The sequence below is a fragment of the Rhinatrema bivittatum genome, chromosome 18, assembly GCF_901001135.1.
Source record: "Rhinatrema bivittatum chromosome 18, aRhiBiv1.1, whole genome shotgun sequence".
Classification (NCBI taxonomy): domain Eukaryota; kingdom Metazoa; phylum Chordata; class Amphibia; order Gymnophiona; family Rhinatrematidae; genus Rhinatrema; species Rhinatrema bivittatum.
The window spans coordinates 4,319,910-4,338,592 of NC_042632.1; the positions used below are offsets into that span (position 1 = coordinate 4,319,910).

An 18,683-nucleotide genomic window follows, 5' to 3' on the forward strand; every position below is an offset into this window, starting at 1 on the left:
GCAGATGGAGACAAAGTTCTGCAGGCATCACCTCTTAAGCCGGTGAGCCACCTGCATCTTCCCAGTATTACTCTGTGCCCAAGCAGAAATTAGCAACCAAAATGTATAAACACAGCTACTCTAAACTTAAGCAAAACAAGCAGGGGACGAGAATGTCAAAACTTCAATCAAATATAATTGACCGGATACCATCAGTGCCATTCTTCAGAAGTACACATTATAAAAGGAAGAGGAAAAAAATGTTTGACTCTCCACATACTTTCCACCTCTCCTGGGCAGGACTCTGGACTGATCTGTGGTACTACAGGAATGAAAGCAGGGAAGAACCAATTTTCCTTTCCTTGTACATACTCAGATCAGTCCAGACTCCTGGGATGTACCCAAGCTTCCCTAACTGGGGTGTGACAGTGAGTCCCACCTGAATGACTCACTGAAATTGCAGACATCAGAAACCTGGACGTCCAACCGGTAATGTCTGGCAGAGGTATGTGAAGACTTCCAAGTAGCCGCCCTGCAAATCTCTTGCAGCAACACTGACATTCTGCCCAGGAAGCTGCTTGGTAACTGGTAACTCCGGGACAGGACAACCACAGCATATGTAAGCAGAAGCAATTAACTTCAACCACCGCGCAATCATAGCTTTGGAGGCTCTGTCCCTTTTTGGCGCCGCTCCATAACACAAACAGGTGGTCCAATAGCCTAAAGCTGTTAGTAACCTCCAAATATCACAACAAGGCTCGCCTAACATCTAGCCACCTCAATTCCTTAGCATGAGACGAATCAGCCTCCAGATTCGGAAAGGCGGGAAGTTCAGACTGACAAATGAAAGGCAGACAACTTTTCGGTCTAAAGGAAGGAACCATCCGTAACGAAACCAGAGTCTGAAATTTGAAGGAAAGGTTCCCTGCAGGATAGGGCTTGAAGTTCCAACACTCTTCTAGCAGAACAAAATAGCCACCAAGACTGCCACTTTCACTGAGAGATCCTTTATGGTAACCCTTTTAATAGGCTCAAAGGTGAGGCGCACATACTCTTGACTAGATTGAGGCCCTGGGAGGTGAGGATGCAAATGCTTCACACCCTGGAGGAAATGCAATACATCCGGATGCTGCTCTAGGGAAGGAACTGATGGACAGGCCCTTTTTCAGACCCTTCGGCAAAAGAGCCAGAACCTGCGCCACAGACGCTCTCAGAAGGTCAATACTCCGCTCAACACACCAAGACTCAAATACCTTCCAAACCCTAACATAAGCCAAGGAAGTAGAGGTCTTGCGAGCCCTCAGTAGAGTAGAAATTACATTCTCCAGATATCCCTTCTTTCTCAACTTCCTTTCAAAAGCCAGGCCACTAGACAAAAGCGATCCGCTTTATCCTAAAATATAGGACTGACACAGAAGGTTCTGCAGATGGCCCAGATCTGCAAGCCAAGGCCTTCTTGACCACTCAGGAGCCACGAGAACCACTCACCCTGGGTGAATCTCTATTCTCCACAGCACCTTGCCCACTAGAGGCCATGGAGGGAAAACGTAGAGTAGAACTTGGTGCAGTCAGGGCCAGAACATCAACACCTTCTGCTCTGTATTCTCTTCTGCAACTGAAAAAGCACAGTGCCTTGGCATTCCTCCATGTTGCCATCAGATCCACGTGATGTCTGCCCCACCTGCGCGAGATGAGAGTCAGTGCTTCTTCCGATACCTCCCACTCTCCTGGATCTAACTGTTGACAGCTGAGGAAATCCGCTTGTATGTTGTCAGATCCTGTTATGAGAGACGCCGATCTTGAGACTAGATGCTGTACCGCCCAGGATATCGGCATCTCCGCTTCTAGAGCAACCGCTTTGCTCTTGGTCCCTCCTTGGCAGCTGATGTAGGCCACTGTCATGGCATTGCCCGAGAGGACAGACAGCGAGGTTGCACACAAGTGGAAGAAAATGCAAGAGTGCCAATCATACCGCCCTTATCTCCAGACAATTAATGGACCAGGCAGCTTCTCCACTGACCACTATCCCTGCACTGATTGGGACTGGTACACAGCACCCCAGCCAGAAAGACTGGCATCTGTAGTCACAGCTATGAGATCCACCCTTCAGATCAAGTGGTCCCAGCAAAGCCACCAATGACAGACTGGATCTGGCAGACTCCATAAGCAGGAGGGAAAGATGGAACTGCTCTGACCTGGGATCCCACTGGGAAAGAAGAGCTCTCTGAAGCAGTTTCATATGCGCAAATGCCTACGGGACCAGTTCCAAGGTTGAGGCCATGGAACCAAGGACCTGAAAGTAGTCCCAGACCTTGGGACTCAATCTCCAAGAGCAAGCGCACTTGTGCCTGCAACTTCGAAATACGCTCCTCAGAGGACTTTTCCTGCATGGGTATCGACCCTCGTGCCCCAGAATTCCAAGACCTGTGAGGGTGAGAGATGGCTCTTGGCTAGATTCACCACCCAGCCCAAGGACCTCAAGCAGTGTAACACCACATCCACTGCTTGACAGCAAAGAGCTTTTCTGCTCAGGCTAATTACAGACTTACCTCTTATGCTACATGCTAACACCTGATCCCACCTTGGGGAATCACATACACCACTGCTGTAACATTGGCTGACTAGATCCTTATCACCTGACCCTGAGGATGGAAGCAACAAAAGGAATGTCTTCACTATCTGAACTCCAACCAATTGATGAGCCACTTAGCTTCTTCTGGATTCCAAGTGCCTCGGGTGACTATGCAGTGAGCACCAAAACTCAAAGAGACTGACGTCTGATGCCATTACCCAAACAGGAGAATTTGAGATCCAAGCCAAATGTCAAGCACTTGTGTATTAGCTACCAAAGAAAAAACCTTTCTAGCTTATGTCAGATAGTGCCTCATGAAATACACTTGTGACTGATTAGACCAATTTAAGAGCAAGTCTCTCTGCAAGGTTTCATGTACACCCCTGCCCAATGGAGAAATTACTTACCTTATAATTTAATTGTCCTTAGTGTAGACAGATGGATTCAGGACCAATGGGTATAGTGTACTCCTGATAGCAGTTGGAGATGGATCAGATTTCAATCTGACGTTAGCCCTAGTACATATACCCCTGTAGGAAGTGCAGCTCTTCAGTATTCTCCTCAAAAAGCATTGTGGATATATGTGTGACTAATTTGAATAACTTGATAACTTGGTTAATTTGATTGACTTGAATCAGTTGAATTGGCAATAGCTGGAGAACGCCAGTGCCCTCAACCGGGAAACGTCAACACCCGGTAGGATGGGTGCCCTAGATGAAGCAAAGCATGGCTTACCCTTGATTCCCTTGTTCTCGGAGCTGTCCCCCGAGGCTTTCATGAGTAACGGCAGCCATGGGTGGGATGCTGAGTCCATCTGTCTACACTAAGGAAAATGAAATTATCAGGTAAGTAATTTCTCCATTTCCTAGTGTGTAGCACAAGGACTCAGGACCAATGGGATGTAGAAAAGCTACTCCCGAACCGGGTGGGAGGCTGCCCGTGACCCACTTAGTACTGCCCTTGCGAATGCTGTGTCCTCCCGAGCCTGAACATCCAGGCGGTAAAACCTGAAAAAGGTACGGATGGAGGACCATGTCTCTGCCCTGCAGATGTTGGCGGGTGACAGCATCTTGGTATCTGCCCAGGACACTGCCTGGGCCCTAGTAGAATGGGCCTTGATTTGTAGAGGCGGCAGCTTGCCTGCTTCTACGCAGGCCGCCTTGATGACTTCCTTGATCCAGCGGGCTATGGTTGCTCGTGAGGCAATATCCCCTTGCTTTTTTCCACGCTGTGAAGGACGAACAGGTGGTCTGTCTTTCGTATGGATTCAGACATCTCCAGATACCTGGCCAGGAGTCTGCCAATGTTGAGGTGGCGTAGACGTTTGGCCTCTTCCAAATTCTTATGTTCATCTGGCGATGGTAGCTAGATGGTTTGGTTAAAGTGGAAGTGAGACACCACTTTGGGGAGGAACGAGGGAACCGTGCACAACTGAATGGTTCCAGGGGTGAGCCTGAGGAACGGCTCACGACAGGACAGTGCTTGCAGCTCAGACATGTGACGGGCTGAACAGACTGCCAGCAGGAAAGCTGTTTTCAATGTTAACAGTCGAAGAGACAGGCTGCGGAGAGGTCTGAACGAGGTTCCTGCTAACAAATCCAGGACCAGGTTGAGGTTCCAAAGAGGTACCAGCCACTTTAGGGGTGGTCGAATGTGCTTAACTTCTTTCAGGAAGCAGGAGACATCCGGTTGAGAGACTATGCTGCCGCCCTCGTTCTTGGCGCCGTAGCATGACAATGCAGCCACCTGTACCTTGATGGAGTTGAGGTACAATTCCTTTTGTAGGCCGTTCTGTAGGAATTCCAAGACCGCAGGAATTTTGACTGAGCGAGGTATGATGTGGTCCTCGCACCAGGTTTCAAATACTCTCCACACCCTTATGTATGTTAGAGATGTGGAGAATGTGTGTGCTCGGAGTAGGGTGTTGATTACAGCCCCCGAGTATCCGCTCTCTCAGGCGAGCCCTCTCAATGGCCAGACTAAGAGAGAATCGAGCTGGGTCCTCATGGAGGATCGGTCCCTGTTTGAGCAGGTCTCTTTGTGAAGGTAGTGGCAGGGGGTTTCCTGTCAGTAATCTCTGCATGTCTGCGTACCATGGTCTTCTTGGCCAGTCTGGGGCCACAAGAAGTACCTGTCCCCTGTGTAGACTTGTGAATGATCGCGACTAGTAGGGGCCACGGTGGGAAGGCGTATAGCAGTTTCCTGTGGCCATGTCTGAACCAGGGTATCGATGCCTTGGGACTGAGGTTCCCGTCTGCGGCTGAAGTAACTGGGTACTTGGGCGTTGGACCAGTTTGCCAGAAGGTCCATGGTTGTGTCCCCCAACGGTTCACTATCAGTTGGAACGCTGTGGTCGACAGCTTCCATTCTCCTGGGTCTAGACGTTCTCTGCTGAGGTAATCCGCCCTGATGTTGTCTTTCCCGGCAATGTGGACGGCCGAGATCTCCTGGAGGTTCCCTTCCGCCCATGACATTAGGGGGTCTATTTCCAGGGATACCTGTTGGCTTCTGGTTCCTCCCCGACAGTTGATGTCGGGGAGGAACTTTTTCAATAGCAGGACCATCTATTTGGAATAACATCCCTTCATGCCTCAGATTAGAACCCTGCCTCATAACGTTCAGGAAAAAACTCAAGACGTGGCTCTTTCACCAAGCCTTCGATGATCCTCCAGACAATCACTAGTCGTCATTATTCTCACCTGGACATATGGTCTTCTATCCTCTCGAACGATGGACTCTGGCACTTCCAGGTTAAAGCACCTTAAGCTTTAACCCATATTCTTTATTGTATTATGTTACAATTACCTCTTGCCTTTACCTTTCTTCCAGCTATTTAAGCTTCCAAGTTTTTACTTCTTGTTAAATGTAACTTTGCCTTATTCACTTCTATTGTTAATTACTTTATTTATTGCTTCAGTTATACCCTTGTTCTATGTAAACCGATCCGATACGGTTATTACTATGAAGGTCGGTATAAAAAAGCGTTAAATAAATAAATAAATGTAGGCCACTGTTGTGGCGTTGTCCGACATTACCCTGACCGCTTTGTCTCTGAGTCTGTGACCGAACCGTAGGCAGGCTAGTCTGACTGCCCTGGCTTCTAGGCGATTGATGTTCCACCCCGACTTCTGCGTTCCACTGCCCTTGGGGAGTTAGCTCTTCGCAGTGTGCTCCCCATCCTCATAGGCTGGCGTCCGTGGTGAGCAGGATCCAGGTTGGGGAGGATAGTCTCTTTCCTTGGCTCAGGTGGCCATCTTGTAGCCACCACCGTAGTTCGGTTCGAACTTTGCCCGGGAGCGGTAGACGTACGGTATAGTTCTGAGACAGTGGGCTCCATCGCAATAGGAGTGAGCATTGTAGGGGCCTCATATGAGCTCGTGCCCATGGTACTACTTCCAGTGTGGATGCCATGAGACAGAGGACTTGTAGGTAATCCCATGCTGTGGGGTGAAGTTCGCTCAGCAGGGTTTGCAACTGGTTCATCAGTTTTAATCTCCTCGCCGGTGTCAGGATGACCTTGTCTTCCTAGGTGTCGAATCGGACTCCTAAGTATTCAAGGGTCTGTGAGGGTCGCAGACAGCTCTTGTTTGTGTTGACCACCCATCCGAGGCTCTCCAGTAGGGTCTTGACTCTGCTGGTTGCCTGGCGACTTTCCTCTGGGGATTTCGCCCTGATCAACCAATTGTCTTGGTATGGGTGTATGAGGATTCCTTCTTTCCTCAGTGTTGCCGCCACCACCACTATTATCTTGGTGAATGTACGGGGTGCTGTGGCTAGCCCGAAGGGTAATGCCCAGAACTGGTAGCGACTGTCCGGGATTTTGAAGCAAAGGAAGCGCTGATGTTCTTGGACTGGAATGTGTAGGTAGGCTTCCGACAGATCTAGGGATGGGAGGAACTCTCCCGGGTGTATCGCCCTTATTACAGAGCGTAGGGTTTCCATGCGGAAGTGGGGGATCCTCAGGTGGCGGTTGACCGACTTGAGGTCCAGGATGAGCCTGAACATTCCCTCTTTCTTGGGGACGATAAAATAAATGGAATAGTGTCCAGTATTGATTTGTTGGAAGCACTGGGGTTATCCCCTCTAGGGCCAGTAATCTGGTCAGAGTAGCCTCCACCTTCACCCTCTTGGAGGGGTCGTGGTAGGGGATTCCATGAACCAGAGAACAAAAAGATGGTCCGAGAAGTGAAAATCATTAGTGACTTCCAGATAGCGAATAAAGATACTCTTGACATCTAGCTTGCGTAGATCCGCCGATGCGTCTCCTGAGGACGGAAGCTTTACCGTCCGATTCAAGTGGAACTCAAACTACCTTGGGCAGGAAAGCAGGCACAGTGCGTAAGGAAACTCCCGAATCTGTAAAACGAAGGTAGGGCTCTCTGCACGAGAGTGCTTGAAGCTCCGAGATTCTGCGGGCAGAACAGATAGCTACCAGGAAAACAGTCTGGAGAGTTATATCCTTGAGGGTCGCGGATCGCATGGGTTCAAAGGGTGGTCCGACCAAGATTCGGAGAACGAGACTGAGACTCCACGAAGGATAAAGAGCATGGACTGGGGGTTTCATGTGCTTCCCCCCCTGAGGAATCTGATGATATCCGGGTGAGAGGAGAGGGAAGTTCCCTCTTGTTGATGAAGTAGAGAGCCTAGGGCAAAGACTTGCACTCTCAGCTGGTTGTAGGCCAGACCCTTGTCCAGTTCCTGTTGAAGAAAAGATAGGATCTGAGCCACCGAGGAAGAGGAACTACAAATGACCGCCTGGACCCCCAGGGTGGACACCTCAAAACCTCTTAAGATAAACTTCCAGATTTCGATCTTGAAGATCTCGCAAGGCTGCACCACCCGTTACTGGAGTGGTAGTTCTTTTAGTCACCGCTGAGACTGCAGAATCTACTTTGGGAACCTTAAGAAGCTCCAGGAAATCATCCGGGAGAGGATATAGCTTATCCATGGCTCTGCCGACCTTGAGGGAGGTCTCCGGAGAACCCCATTCCCTGGATAACAGTTGAAGGAATGTGGGATGGGAAGGAAAGGACCTACACAGTGGACATAGACCAGCCAGAAGGGGGGGGGTCCCCTTTCTTCGTTGGATTAGGCTCAGGCGGGTCCTGAGGGGCCTCAATGTCCAATTCCTGTAGGATATGTGGAATGAGGAGGTCCAGCTCATCCCTCTGAAAGATCCACAGAACTCTAGGATCATCCCCTTCCAATTGAGCCATAGTTGAAGGTTCATCCGGATCCTGCTGAGGAACAGACCCCCCCCCCCCCCCCCCCGCAGAGGGGTGTATCAAACGGACCCTCGGAGCACTTGAGGTGGTCAGAGGTACCCCTGGTCCCTCCCCACGGTCTGGGCATCTCCCAAGACCTCAGTGGAATCAGCAATTCTGGGTACCTTAGATGGAGGAGGTCCCGCCAAAAATTCCTGGTGCTGGCCCATTCTGGCCACGTAAGCATTGTGAAGCAGGAGAACAAAATCCATGGAAAACAGAGGTGGCCCCAATGAAGAGTGGGAAGATCCCCTGACAGAGGAAAAGGCTCCAGAGGTGGAATGGGTGTCAAAACCGGCGGCTGAGATGAAAAAGGAGCGTCCTGCTCTTCTCCTGTTAGCGCCGGAGCAGCAGAGTCTGCATACAAAATGGTTGCGCGCCAGAAGAAGAGAACCAGAGCGGCCTGGCGGTTGAGAGGGTCCCTTCCCCATTAGGGAGGCAAGCTGTGCAAATCCCCTCATGGGAGAGCCTCAACCCGGGCTCTCCACAAGCGCAGCACAGGGAAACCCAGGAGCTGCAAGGGAACCAGCTGTTCTTAACACGAGAAACAGGCAAGGTTTAAGGCTGAGGGAAAACCCTCCGCTTCAGCCTTTTCTTCCTCACGCTCACCAGGTTCGTGGCTGTAAGAAGCGGGTAATAGCCTCCGCTTCATTCCTGCTCTCTCTATCCCTCAGCGACCCACAGATAGAGGCACAGAGGAATAACGGCAATCTGTGCTGGCTGCCCCGAGGAAAACGAAGTCTCAGGGGCAGCGGATCGGATAGCAGCCACAGGGGGAGAGGTCGGCACCACAGACTTGCACCCCAGAGAGGAAATAACCTGTCAAAAGGAAATAAAAACAAACTTGCCCTGACAACAGAGATGGGAGGGGAGAGCTGCAAATAGAAACCAGGCCTGCAAGCTATAGAATGCTCCCTCAAACAGGAGCAGAGGCTACAGGAAAGCTCTCCAAATAATTCCCTCAGAAAATTAAAAAAAAATTTTTTTTTTTTTAAATTAGACTTGATCCATCCAAAAGAAAGAAAAGCTGGGGAAAATAGAGAAAATTCCTAAAATAGCTTTCTAGTCATCTCAGTGGGGAACGAAAACCACCACTGTCATCTGCTGGAGTCAACAGAATACTGAGGATTAGTAGAAGGTGCACTACCTTATATAGGGAAGCATCCTTCAAAGTTCTATTTTTGACTCCATCTGCTGGAAGGGGGAGATGACCCACTGTCAGGACTGATCCTGGTATGTACAGGGAATCAAAATTTAGTAGATAACCTTCTCTGATGTCAAGCACTCAATGATCTGAGGTGATCGCCTCCCAATTGGTATAGAAATGTAGGCAGCCTCCTATGAATGGTGGTGGAGGTGGCTCGAGATAGCTCAAAAAGCTGGTGTCTGCTTCTGAGGAGCTGTTGGTAATTGCTTTTGTGGTCGCTGTTGACGAGAGCATCCACGTGATTGGTGAGGCTGAGATTGGAATCTTTGTTGGGTATAATGCTGTGAACGGTAAGTATTAAAAGGTTTGAAAGGTGCCCTTGGATAGGATTTTCTCTTAAAAGGATGTGAGGATCGGCTGGAGATGTAAGGTATAGTATAGCAATACTTTGTTTTTAGATGAGTTACAGTTTCTCCAAATTTATCCCCAAACAAGCTATCCCCCATGCAGGGGATATCTGCCAACTTGTCGTGAACATCTTCCCGAATTGCGCTTGCTCTTAACCAAGCCATTCGTCGGGCCACTATAGCTGTCACAGAAGATCTTGCGGAAGACTTGAAGGACTCAGACATGAGCAAATGAAGACCTTCCATGTCCATGAATGTCTGCGGTAAGATGTTATCAGAGGCTAAACAGATAGGGTGCAATTTTTGAAGACATTAAAGTATTGGATTATGTAAAATTGGTGATGTATTTTGGTTGTCAACATCGAGGAAGGTTAAACTTTACGGCCTAAGTCGTCCATAGACTTATGGTCCTTTCCTGGGGGTGAATTGGCATGAAGCTTTGATCACTTTGCTTTTGACAGTGCAGGCTCTACAATAGAGTTATGGGGCAACTGGGCAGAATCGTAGATTGTTGAATTCCGCATTCGGTATTTAAGGTCTGTTTTTCTAGATGCGGCTATAGTGGAAAAAGGTTTCTCCCACATTTTCCTTTGAAGTACTGCATCCAAAACCGAATGAGGTGGCAGAGCTGTTTATTCTGGTGGCATCTTGAAAATATTTAGTATACCAACAACCTCTGACCTGGGATCTGGAACCTTCCCTGTTTCTATGTTTAGTAGGGTTCCCACCTTTTCTACGAATTTTGCGTAGGACAGATCTTCTGGTGGGGAATGAGGTTCTGGCAGACCTTCCAGAGGGTCGAAAGGCATGTCAGTGGAGGAACTTGGTGAAGATGTTGTCCATTGAGAATCCGGGCTATCCGGACGAGTTGGAATTGGAGATAAGGGCGGCTGAGTTGATTGCGTAGGACTCTGAAGGCGGTGGTGAAGTTTGAGGAGATGCCCTTGGAGGCTGGGGGTGCGTAGACTGCAGAGCCTGAAAAAGAGTGTCTTCAGCGCTTGTGAAATCTGTAGCATGGCTTTGGATGCTAGGTGCTCCGGTTTTGGCTGATGGAATTGGCCCCTGAAGAAGTGTCGCTAAAAGAAGGTCTTGAGGCGTTGGCGATGACTTATGTCGTTTAGGAAGAGGTGCTCCTAGTTGAGGGGAATGTGGTCTATTACGGGATGCTGATGACCATTCTAAGATAAAATCCCCACTGAGTGAAGGCGCTCTAGAGGACTCAGAGGAACCTAAGAACATAAGAAATTGCCATGCTGGGTCAGACCAAGGGTTCATCAAGCCCAGCATCCTGTTTCCAACAGAGGCCAAAACCAGGCCACAAGAACCTGGCAATTACCCAAACACTAAGAAGAACCCATGTTACTGATGAAATTAACAGCAGTGGCTATTCCCTAAGTATAATTGATTAATAGCCATTAATGGACTTCGAAGAACTTATCCAAACCTTTTTTGAACCCAGCTACACTAACTACATCCTCTGGCAACAAATTCCTGAGCTTTGTGCGTTGAGTGAAAAAGAATTTTCTCCAATTAGTCTTAAATGTGCTACTTGCTAACTTCATGGAATTTTAAAGTATTATCCACTATGACGCCTAGATCTTTTTCCTGGGTGGTAGCTCCTAATATGGAACCTAACATTGTGTAACTACAGCAATGTTAAGATTACTTACCTGGTAATCTCCTTTTCCTTAGTGTATGCAGATGGACTCAAAACAAATGGGTATAGTGTGCTCGTGCTAGCAGTTGGAGACTGATCTGACGTCAGCACGGGTACATATACCCCCACAGGAAGTAAAGCAATTCATTAATCTTCCTTGCAAAGCTGTTATAGCTATATGTGTACTGACCGATTAATCAGCAGGATTACCCTGACCAATTGATGGTAGCTGGAGACCGCCAGTGTTCTCAACTGGAAGGAGTCGACACCCGGCAGGGTGGAAGCCCTATAAGCAAAACATGGCTTACCGTGAGTCAGCGAATCCCCCTGTATACTGGCAGCCGGGCGGGATGCCGAGTCCATCTGCATACACTAAGGAAAAGGAGATTACCAGGTAAGTAATCTTAACATTTCCTAGCGTGTAGCAGATGGACTCAAAACAAATGGGATGTACAAAAGCTACTCTCGGACTGGGCGGGAGGCTGCCCGAGGACTGTGTAGGATCGCCCTCGCAAATGCTGTGTCCTCCCTGGCCTGAACGTCCAGACGGTAGAATATGGAGAAGGTATGGAGGGAGGACCACGTCGCCGCTTTACATATCTCTGCAGGCGACAGCAAATTAGCTTCTGCCCAAGAGGCTGATTGTGCTCTGGTAGAATGAGCCTTGACCTGTAGAGGTAGTGGTTTTCCTGCCTCTACGTAGGCTGCCTTGATAACTTCTTTAATCCAGTGGGCGATGGTCGGCCGTGAGGCCGCTTCCCCTTGCTTCTTCCCGCTGTGCAGGACGAACAGGTGGTCAGTCTTTCGTACTTGCTTCTGACATGTCCAGGTATCTGGACAGCAGTCTGCCAATGTCGAGATGACGTAGTATTCAACCTTCTTCCGATTTCTTCAAACCTTCCGTGGTAGACAAGGATATGGTTTGGTTGAGGTGAAAGTGTGAGACCCACTTTGGGTAAAAAGGAAGGAGCTGTACGAAGATGGATGGCCTCTGGAGTGATTCTGAGAAATGGATCACGACAGGATAGTGCTTGTAGCTCTGAGATGCGGCGTGCTGAACACACAGCCAGCAAGAACACCATCTTCAAGGTTAACAAACGGAGAGACAGGCCTCAAAGGGGCCTGAAGGCTGATCCCGCTAGAAATTCCAATACTATGTTAAGGTTCCACAAGGGCACTGGCCACTTCAGTGGCGGGCGAATGTGTTTAACTCCTTTCAGGAAGCGTGAAACGTCTGGGTGCTGGGCAATGGATTTGCAGTCACGTCTGGGACCGTAGCAAGACAGCGCTGCTATCTGTACCTTGATGGAGCTGAGGGACAGACCCTTCTGAAGTCCATCTTGTAGGAAGTCCAAGATGAGAGGAATCTTAGCGGCATGTGAATTGGTGCTGTGAGAGTCGCACCAAGCTTCAAAAAACTCTCCAGATCCTGATATATGTTAGTGATGTGGAGAATTTGCATGCTCGGAGGAGTGTATCTATAACCGCCTCCGAGTATCCCCGTTTCTTCAGTCGAGCCCTCTCAATGGCCAGACCGTAAGAGAGAATTGAGCCGGATCCTCATGGAGGATGGGACCTTGCCGCAGCAGGTCCCGGAGTGGAGCAGGGATAGAGGGTTCCCTGCCAGTAGTCTTCTCGTGTCTGCGTACCAGGGTCTTCTTGGCCAATCCGGGGCCACTAGAAGAACTAGACCTCTGTGTCGCTGAATCCTGTGAACAATGGCGCCCAACAGGGGCCATGGAGGAAAAGCGTATAGCAGGATCCCCTGAGGCCACGGCTGTACCAGGGCATCGATCCCCTGCGCTCGAGGATCCCGCCTGCGGCTGAAATATCTGGGAACTTGAGCATTGGACCTGTCTGCTAATAGATCCATGGCTGGCGTCCCTCATTGATCCACAATTATCTGAAAGGCTGTGGGTGACAGCTGCCATTCTCCCGGGTTTAGGCTCTCTCTGCTGAGGAAGTCAGCCGCAGTGTTGTCCTTCCCGGCGATGTGGACGGCGGAGATGTCCTGAAGATTGGCTTCTGCCCAAATCAGGGGAGTTATTTCTAGGGACACTTGTTGGCTTCTGGTTCCGCCCTGTCGGTTGATGTATGCCACCGTGGTGGCGTTGTCTGACATCACTCTGACCGCTCTGTTGCAAAGTCGGTGGGCAAATCGCAGGCACGCTAGCCTGACTGCCCGTGCCTCTAGTCGGTTGATGTTCCACCTTGATTCTTCTCTGGTCCACCGCCCTTGGGCGGTGAGCTCCTCGCAGTGTGCTCCCCACCTGTTCAGGTTGGCATCTGTGGTGAGCAGGATCCAGGTTGGGGAGGACATTCGTGACCCCCGGCTCATGTGGCCGGGCTCTAACCACCAGCATAGTTGATTCCGCACTCTGGCTGATAGAGGCAGGTGTATGGTGTACTCCTGTGATCGTGGACTCCATCGAGATAGGTTGCAATGGTCTCATATGAGCCCGCGCCCATGGCACCACCTCCAGAGTGGATGCCATGAGGCTGAGGACTTGTAGATAATCCCGAGCTGTGGGCCGGCTGGCGCTCAGCAGGACCTGCAGATGATTCCAGAGTTTTGACTGTCTCTTGGAGGTCAGACTGACCTTGTCGTCTTGGGTGTCGAATTGGACCCCTAGGTATTCCAGCAACTGGGATGGCTGTAGGGAACTCTTCTTTATGTTGACTACCCATCCTAGGCTTTCCAGAAGAGCTATAACTGTTGGTTGCCCCGTGACTCTCCTCCGGTGACTTTGCCCTGATCAGCCAATCGTCCAGGTAGGGATGGACGAGGATTCTTTCCTTCCTGAGTGCCGCTGGCACTACTACTATTTACCTTGGTAAAGATCCGCGGCGCGGTGGCTAACCCGAAGGGTAAGGCCCGGAACTGGAAGTGCTGATTCAGGACTTTGAAGCGTAAATAGCGCTGTGATCCCGATGGATTGGGATATGCAGGTAGGGCTTCTGACAGATCTAGGGAGGTGAGAAACTCCCCTGGCTGTACTGAATTCTTGACAGACCGTAGAGTTTCCATGCGAAAACTGGGGACCCGTAGGTGTCTGACTTGAGGTCCAGGACGGGCCTGAAGGTGCCCTCCTTCTTGGGTACTATGAAATAAATGGAATAATGCCCAGAAGTTACCTCTTCTGCAGGTACTGGGATTATGGCTTTTAGGGCCAGGAGCCTCCGTAAGGTCATGTCTAGTTGCCACTGTCTTGAGTGGCGAACAAGGAGATTCCACAAACTTGTTCGGCGGAAGCAGAAAGAAATCCAGGTAATATCCTTCCCGGATGATGGCGAGGACCCACTGGTCCGAAGTGATCTAGACCCACCTGCGGTAGAAGAGGGTTAGCCTGCCCCCTATGGCTGCTACCCTCGGATGGGTCGGCTGATTGTCATTGTGTGTTACGGCCGGGGCCAGAACCCGGGCCGGTTCTCTTCTGTGTGTGCTTAGCTCGAAAGGGCTGATTCCTGGCCTGAGAACGAGGTGCTTGATAGCGAGACCTGTAAGGGTTGAAGCGCTGCAAGTTTCTACCTCTGGATGGTCTAGAAACAGAACGCTGGCTCCTCCTTGACCTGTCTTCTGGTAGACGGGGTAACGGAGAGGCACCCCATTTAGTAGCCCAATTCTCAAGGTCGCTGCCGAACAGTAGGGATCCCTTAAAGGGCATTCTTGTGAGTCGAGTCTTGGAGGACGAGTCGGCCGCCCAATTGCGTAGCCAAAGCTGTCTTCTGGCTGCCACCGAGGAGGACACTCCCTTGGCTGCCGTATGGACGAGGTCGGAGGCTGCGTCTGTGAGAAATGCGAGAGCTAATTCCATATCTTCTCCCGGGGTGTTATTTCTTGCCTGTGATAAACAGGAGCGCATCACCACGGTGCAGCAAGTCGTGATTCGAAGGGACATGGCTGCTACCTCAAAAGCTTGTTTCAGAATGGTGTCCATGCGTCGGTCATGCCACATCCTTGAGAGCCGCTCCCCCCTCCACCGGAATGGTGGTGCGTTTCACAATTGCGTTTATGGCGTCTACCCTGGGGCACGCCAGCAGTTCCTTGGCTGTCGGATCTAGAGGGTACATGCCAGACAAGGCCCGACCCCCTTTGAATGAGGCCTCCGGTGCCTTCCATTCCAGCTCGATTAGCTGCTGTGCTGCTTGTAGGAGGGGAAGTGGTGAGCCATTTGGCGCAGGCCCTCTAGCAGAGGGTTCTTTACAGGGACCCCTGGGGGGTCCTGGCCTGGAATGGCCAGCTCCGATAAGCATTGTGAGACCAGGCCAGGCAGATCTTCTCTCCGAAAGAAGCGTCTCATGGTCCGATATGGTTCTATCTCCGAGGGAAGTTCATTCTCCTCGGGGGGCTCCTCACTTACCTGGGAGTCATCCGAATCCCCATGATTGGGGCTGTCGGGTGGTGAGTGGCTGCGCCTAGGTCTCGAGGGTCCAGGGGCCGGATCAACCGGGACGGAAAGACCCATCCGAGGAGCAGACTGCATCTGGACAAAGGCGTGAATCACCTTAAATAATTCCACCCAGGAAAGCGAAGCCAGATCTGGCCGCAGGGGTACCAGGGGGTCTCGGATTCCCTGGCTGCTCGCCGCAGCCTGCTAAGTCCGGTGTGGTCTCTGAGGAACCGCTGGGCTGGGACCGGTCTTGTCCTGGAACTGCCATGGCTTCCTCACATTGGGCACATAGGGAGTCCTGCCTCCTCGCTCAGTGTGGCTCTAAGGTTGCATGCTGAGCAGAGGCTTAGAGCATTCATGCCGGCTCTGCGGACACAGGGGCATTCTTATGCTCCATTTGCCTTAAATGCGGTGTCGTCCAACGATGTGCGCCTAACACTGACGCGTAACAGCATGCACCTAGAACGGGTGTCTTATATAAATGTGCGCGTATCCTAGTAGCATTGCGCCAACAACGTGCGCCTATCGCGTTGCGCCAACAACGTGCACCTATCGCGTGTGTGCGTTTAGCAAGCAAAAGCGCTTAAGTAGAAAAGAAGATGTAGGCAGGCCAAAAATGGCGACCTCCCAGGCGGGCGGCCTCGTAGGCAGGCCCAGCTAGTCCACACTTCCTTGGAGACCAATTAAGATGTACGCCTTACCTTGTCTTCGGCGTTTCCCTGCTGCGACCCGGGCGGCCTCCGGCTGCGGAGGGATAGGGGAATACCTTCACCGCCGCGCTTAAGGAAGTGCACCCGCTGCCTCTAGGCTGCGCCCGAACCGCTCGGGGGCCAAGTCCACACCGGGACCGAGGCTGCCTCTAGGCCGCGCCCAGAACTCGTCTCACTCGGGGGCCAAGCCGCGCCCGAGCCCTTCTCACTCGGGGGCTGGGTCCCTGCCGCGAACCGGCCACCTGACCGAGGCTCTTACCTCCGAGGGAACCACGGAAGTCAGCTCAGGAAACTCAACTGGGTGAGTGACCGCCTGGGTATCACCGCAGGAGTGCGGGGCTCGTCTTCAGTAGATTTCTGCTATGAATTTAGTCGTTAGAATTTGGAAACATGCTCAGCGAGCGTGGGGTAGCTCCAAACTGCTTTGGAGACGGAAATTACTGAATTGCTTTACTTCCTGTGGGGGTATATGTACCCGTGCTGACGTCAGATCCGTCTCCAACTGCTAGCACGAGCACACTATACCCATTTGTTTTGAGTCCATCTGCTACACGCTAGGAAAGGGTTTATTTTTCCCTATATGCAACACCTTGCACTTGTCCACATTAAATTTCATCTGCCATTTGGATGCCCAATCTTCCAGTCTTGCAAGGTCCTCCTGTAATGTATCACAGTCTGCTTGTGATTTAACTACTCTGAATAATTTTGTATCATCCACAAATGTGATAACCTCACTCATTGTATTCCTTTCCAGATCTTATTTATATATATATATATATATATATATATATATATATATATATATATATATATATATATATATATATATTGAAAAGCACCGGTCCAAGTACAGATCCCTGAGGCACTCCACTGTTTACCCTTTTCCACTGAGAAAATTGACCATTTAATCCTACTCTGTTTCCTGTCTTAACAGGATTGTAATCCACGAAAGGAGCTCTACTTCTACATCGGAGTCTGCATTTGGTTGTTTTGATGTGATAGAATGACCCGACATTCGAGTGTATAGAAGGAGCTTTAAGTATATGTTTTGTCTTCTCTGTTTCCTGCCCCCGAAGCAGTGACTGCATTGACGAAAAGTGTCATGTGCATCAGGGTTTGAGTCTGGAGTGAGTAATTCGTGTCCTTCACCAGCATGAAGTGCTTCATCCGCTTCCTGTGCAAAGACACGCCGTGCGCTGAAAAAGCGCCAAAGACTTGCAGAAACATTTCGGTGCTCAGTTTACTTCGATGCGTCGATATTTTTGGACGCTTTGACTTCGCATGTTCCAATGTCTTCGACGCAGAGGAGCCAGGGTAAACGGGAACCGGTCCCTGTGTCCCAATCGGTTCATAAGGGGGTTTGAGAGTCAAGGCCTCAACTTTTTCCCGGCTCTGGCGGTTTGTCAAACCTGGCCGTGGTGCTCTGACAGGCGTTAAGATGGTCCGCCGGCTCCACCGAAGCGGCTCTTAGATGGCGTTTTGTGTTTCTTCGCCGGTTCCGGCGAAGATTGGGTGGAAAGTGCCCTCAAACATGCTATTTTCTCTGCGCGACATGAGGCTTGGTTGTGGTCCGGGCCCAGGGCATATATATAGTTATGTCCATCTGTTATGGACATAACTTTTCCACACTGGCAGTATTTAAAACCTGACGGCTTACAGAGTTAAAACTGTCACTACCTAAGAAACTCCGCCTACTCTGGTAGAGTGCACACTCCCAGACAACACAGCTAATTCAGTCCTATCGACGGGAAAACCTTTTATACACCAAGCTAGAATATTTGACTACACACCATCATACCAGGGCTGTTCAGATTTCTAAAGCCAGCTAAAATTAAAGCTTTTCTGCATTCAAAGTCAACTAGTAACTAACATAAGTTGGTGGCCAACACAATGGGGCCGATGCAGTAAAGCATGCCTAAAACATGCCTCCAAACTGAGCGCCTGTTTTAACGAGCCCACACTCATCTCTTTGGCACCCAGTGCAATAGGTAAATGAGCTGCCATGCTAAGGACTCACTAGAAAAAATTGTACGTCCCTAGTGTGTCCTTTGCATCGGGTGCCCAGGAAACATGGTTGTGTGCAGGTTAAGAAAATGGACACAATATGAGCATCCGTTTTATCCAGCTACTGGCACAATATACACAGCCTGGATCATGTATACTGTACACCCAGAATTTTTCCCCTTATTTTGACATACTACAGCTTTCTGTGGTTCCTCAGACATAGTATCCTCACAATATTACGTAGGAGGCAGACAGAAAGCAGGATTTTTTGTGAGCCCTTGACACTTGGCAAAGCTTAACGCCAGCTCTGGGGCTGACATTAAATTTGCTGCGTTAAGGGCATGTTGGGCAAGTAGTAATTTATTGCATTGCAGGGTAACAGCTAATAGCCTCATCTACATTCAATTTACATATAAGTGCTATTAGCTACACGCATTTTGGACGTGGCGATCTCCCCTTATTGCATCGGGGTTATGGACGCTCATCCAAAACTCAGATCCAACTGCTCTATAAGCTGTGTGCTAGCTGAGTACACTATTATAGCAGCCCCAT

General features: G+C 50.1%; 1 protein-coding gene across 1 annotated transcript in view; it reads right to left on the minus strand.

Moving 5' to 3' along the window:
- The window catches only part of MATR3 (matrin 3), a 368,635-nt gene that overhangs the window by 232,467 nt on the left and 117,485 nt on the right, over positions 1 to 18,683 (minus strand). The window lies entirely within an intron of this gene.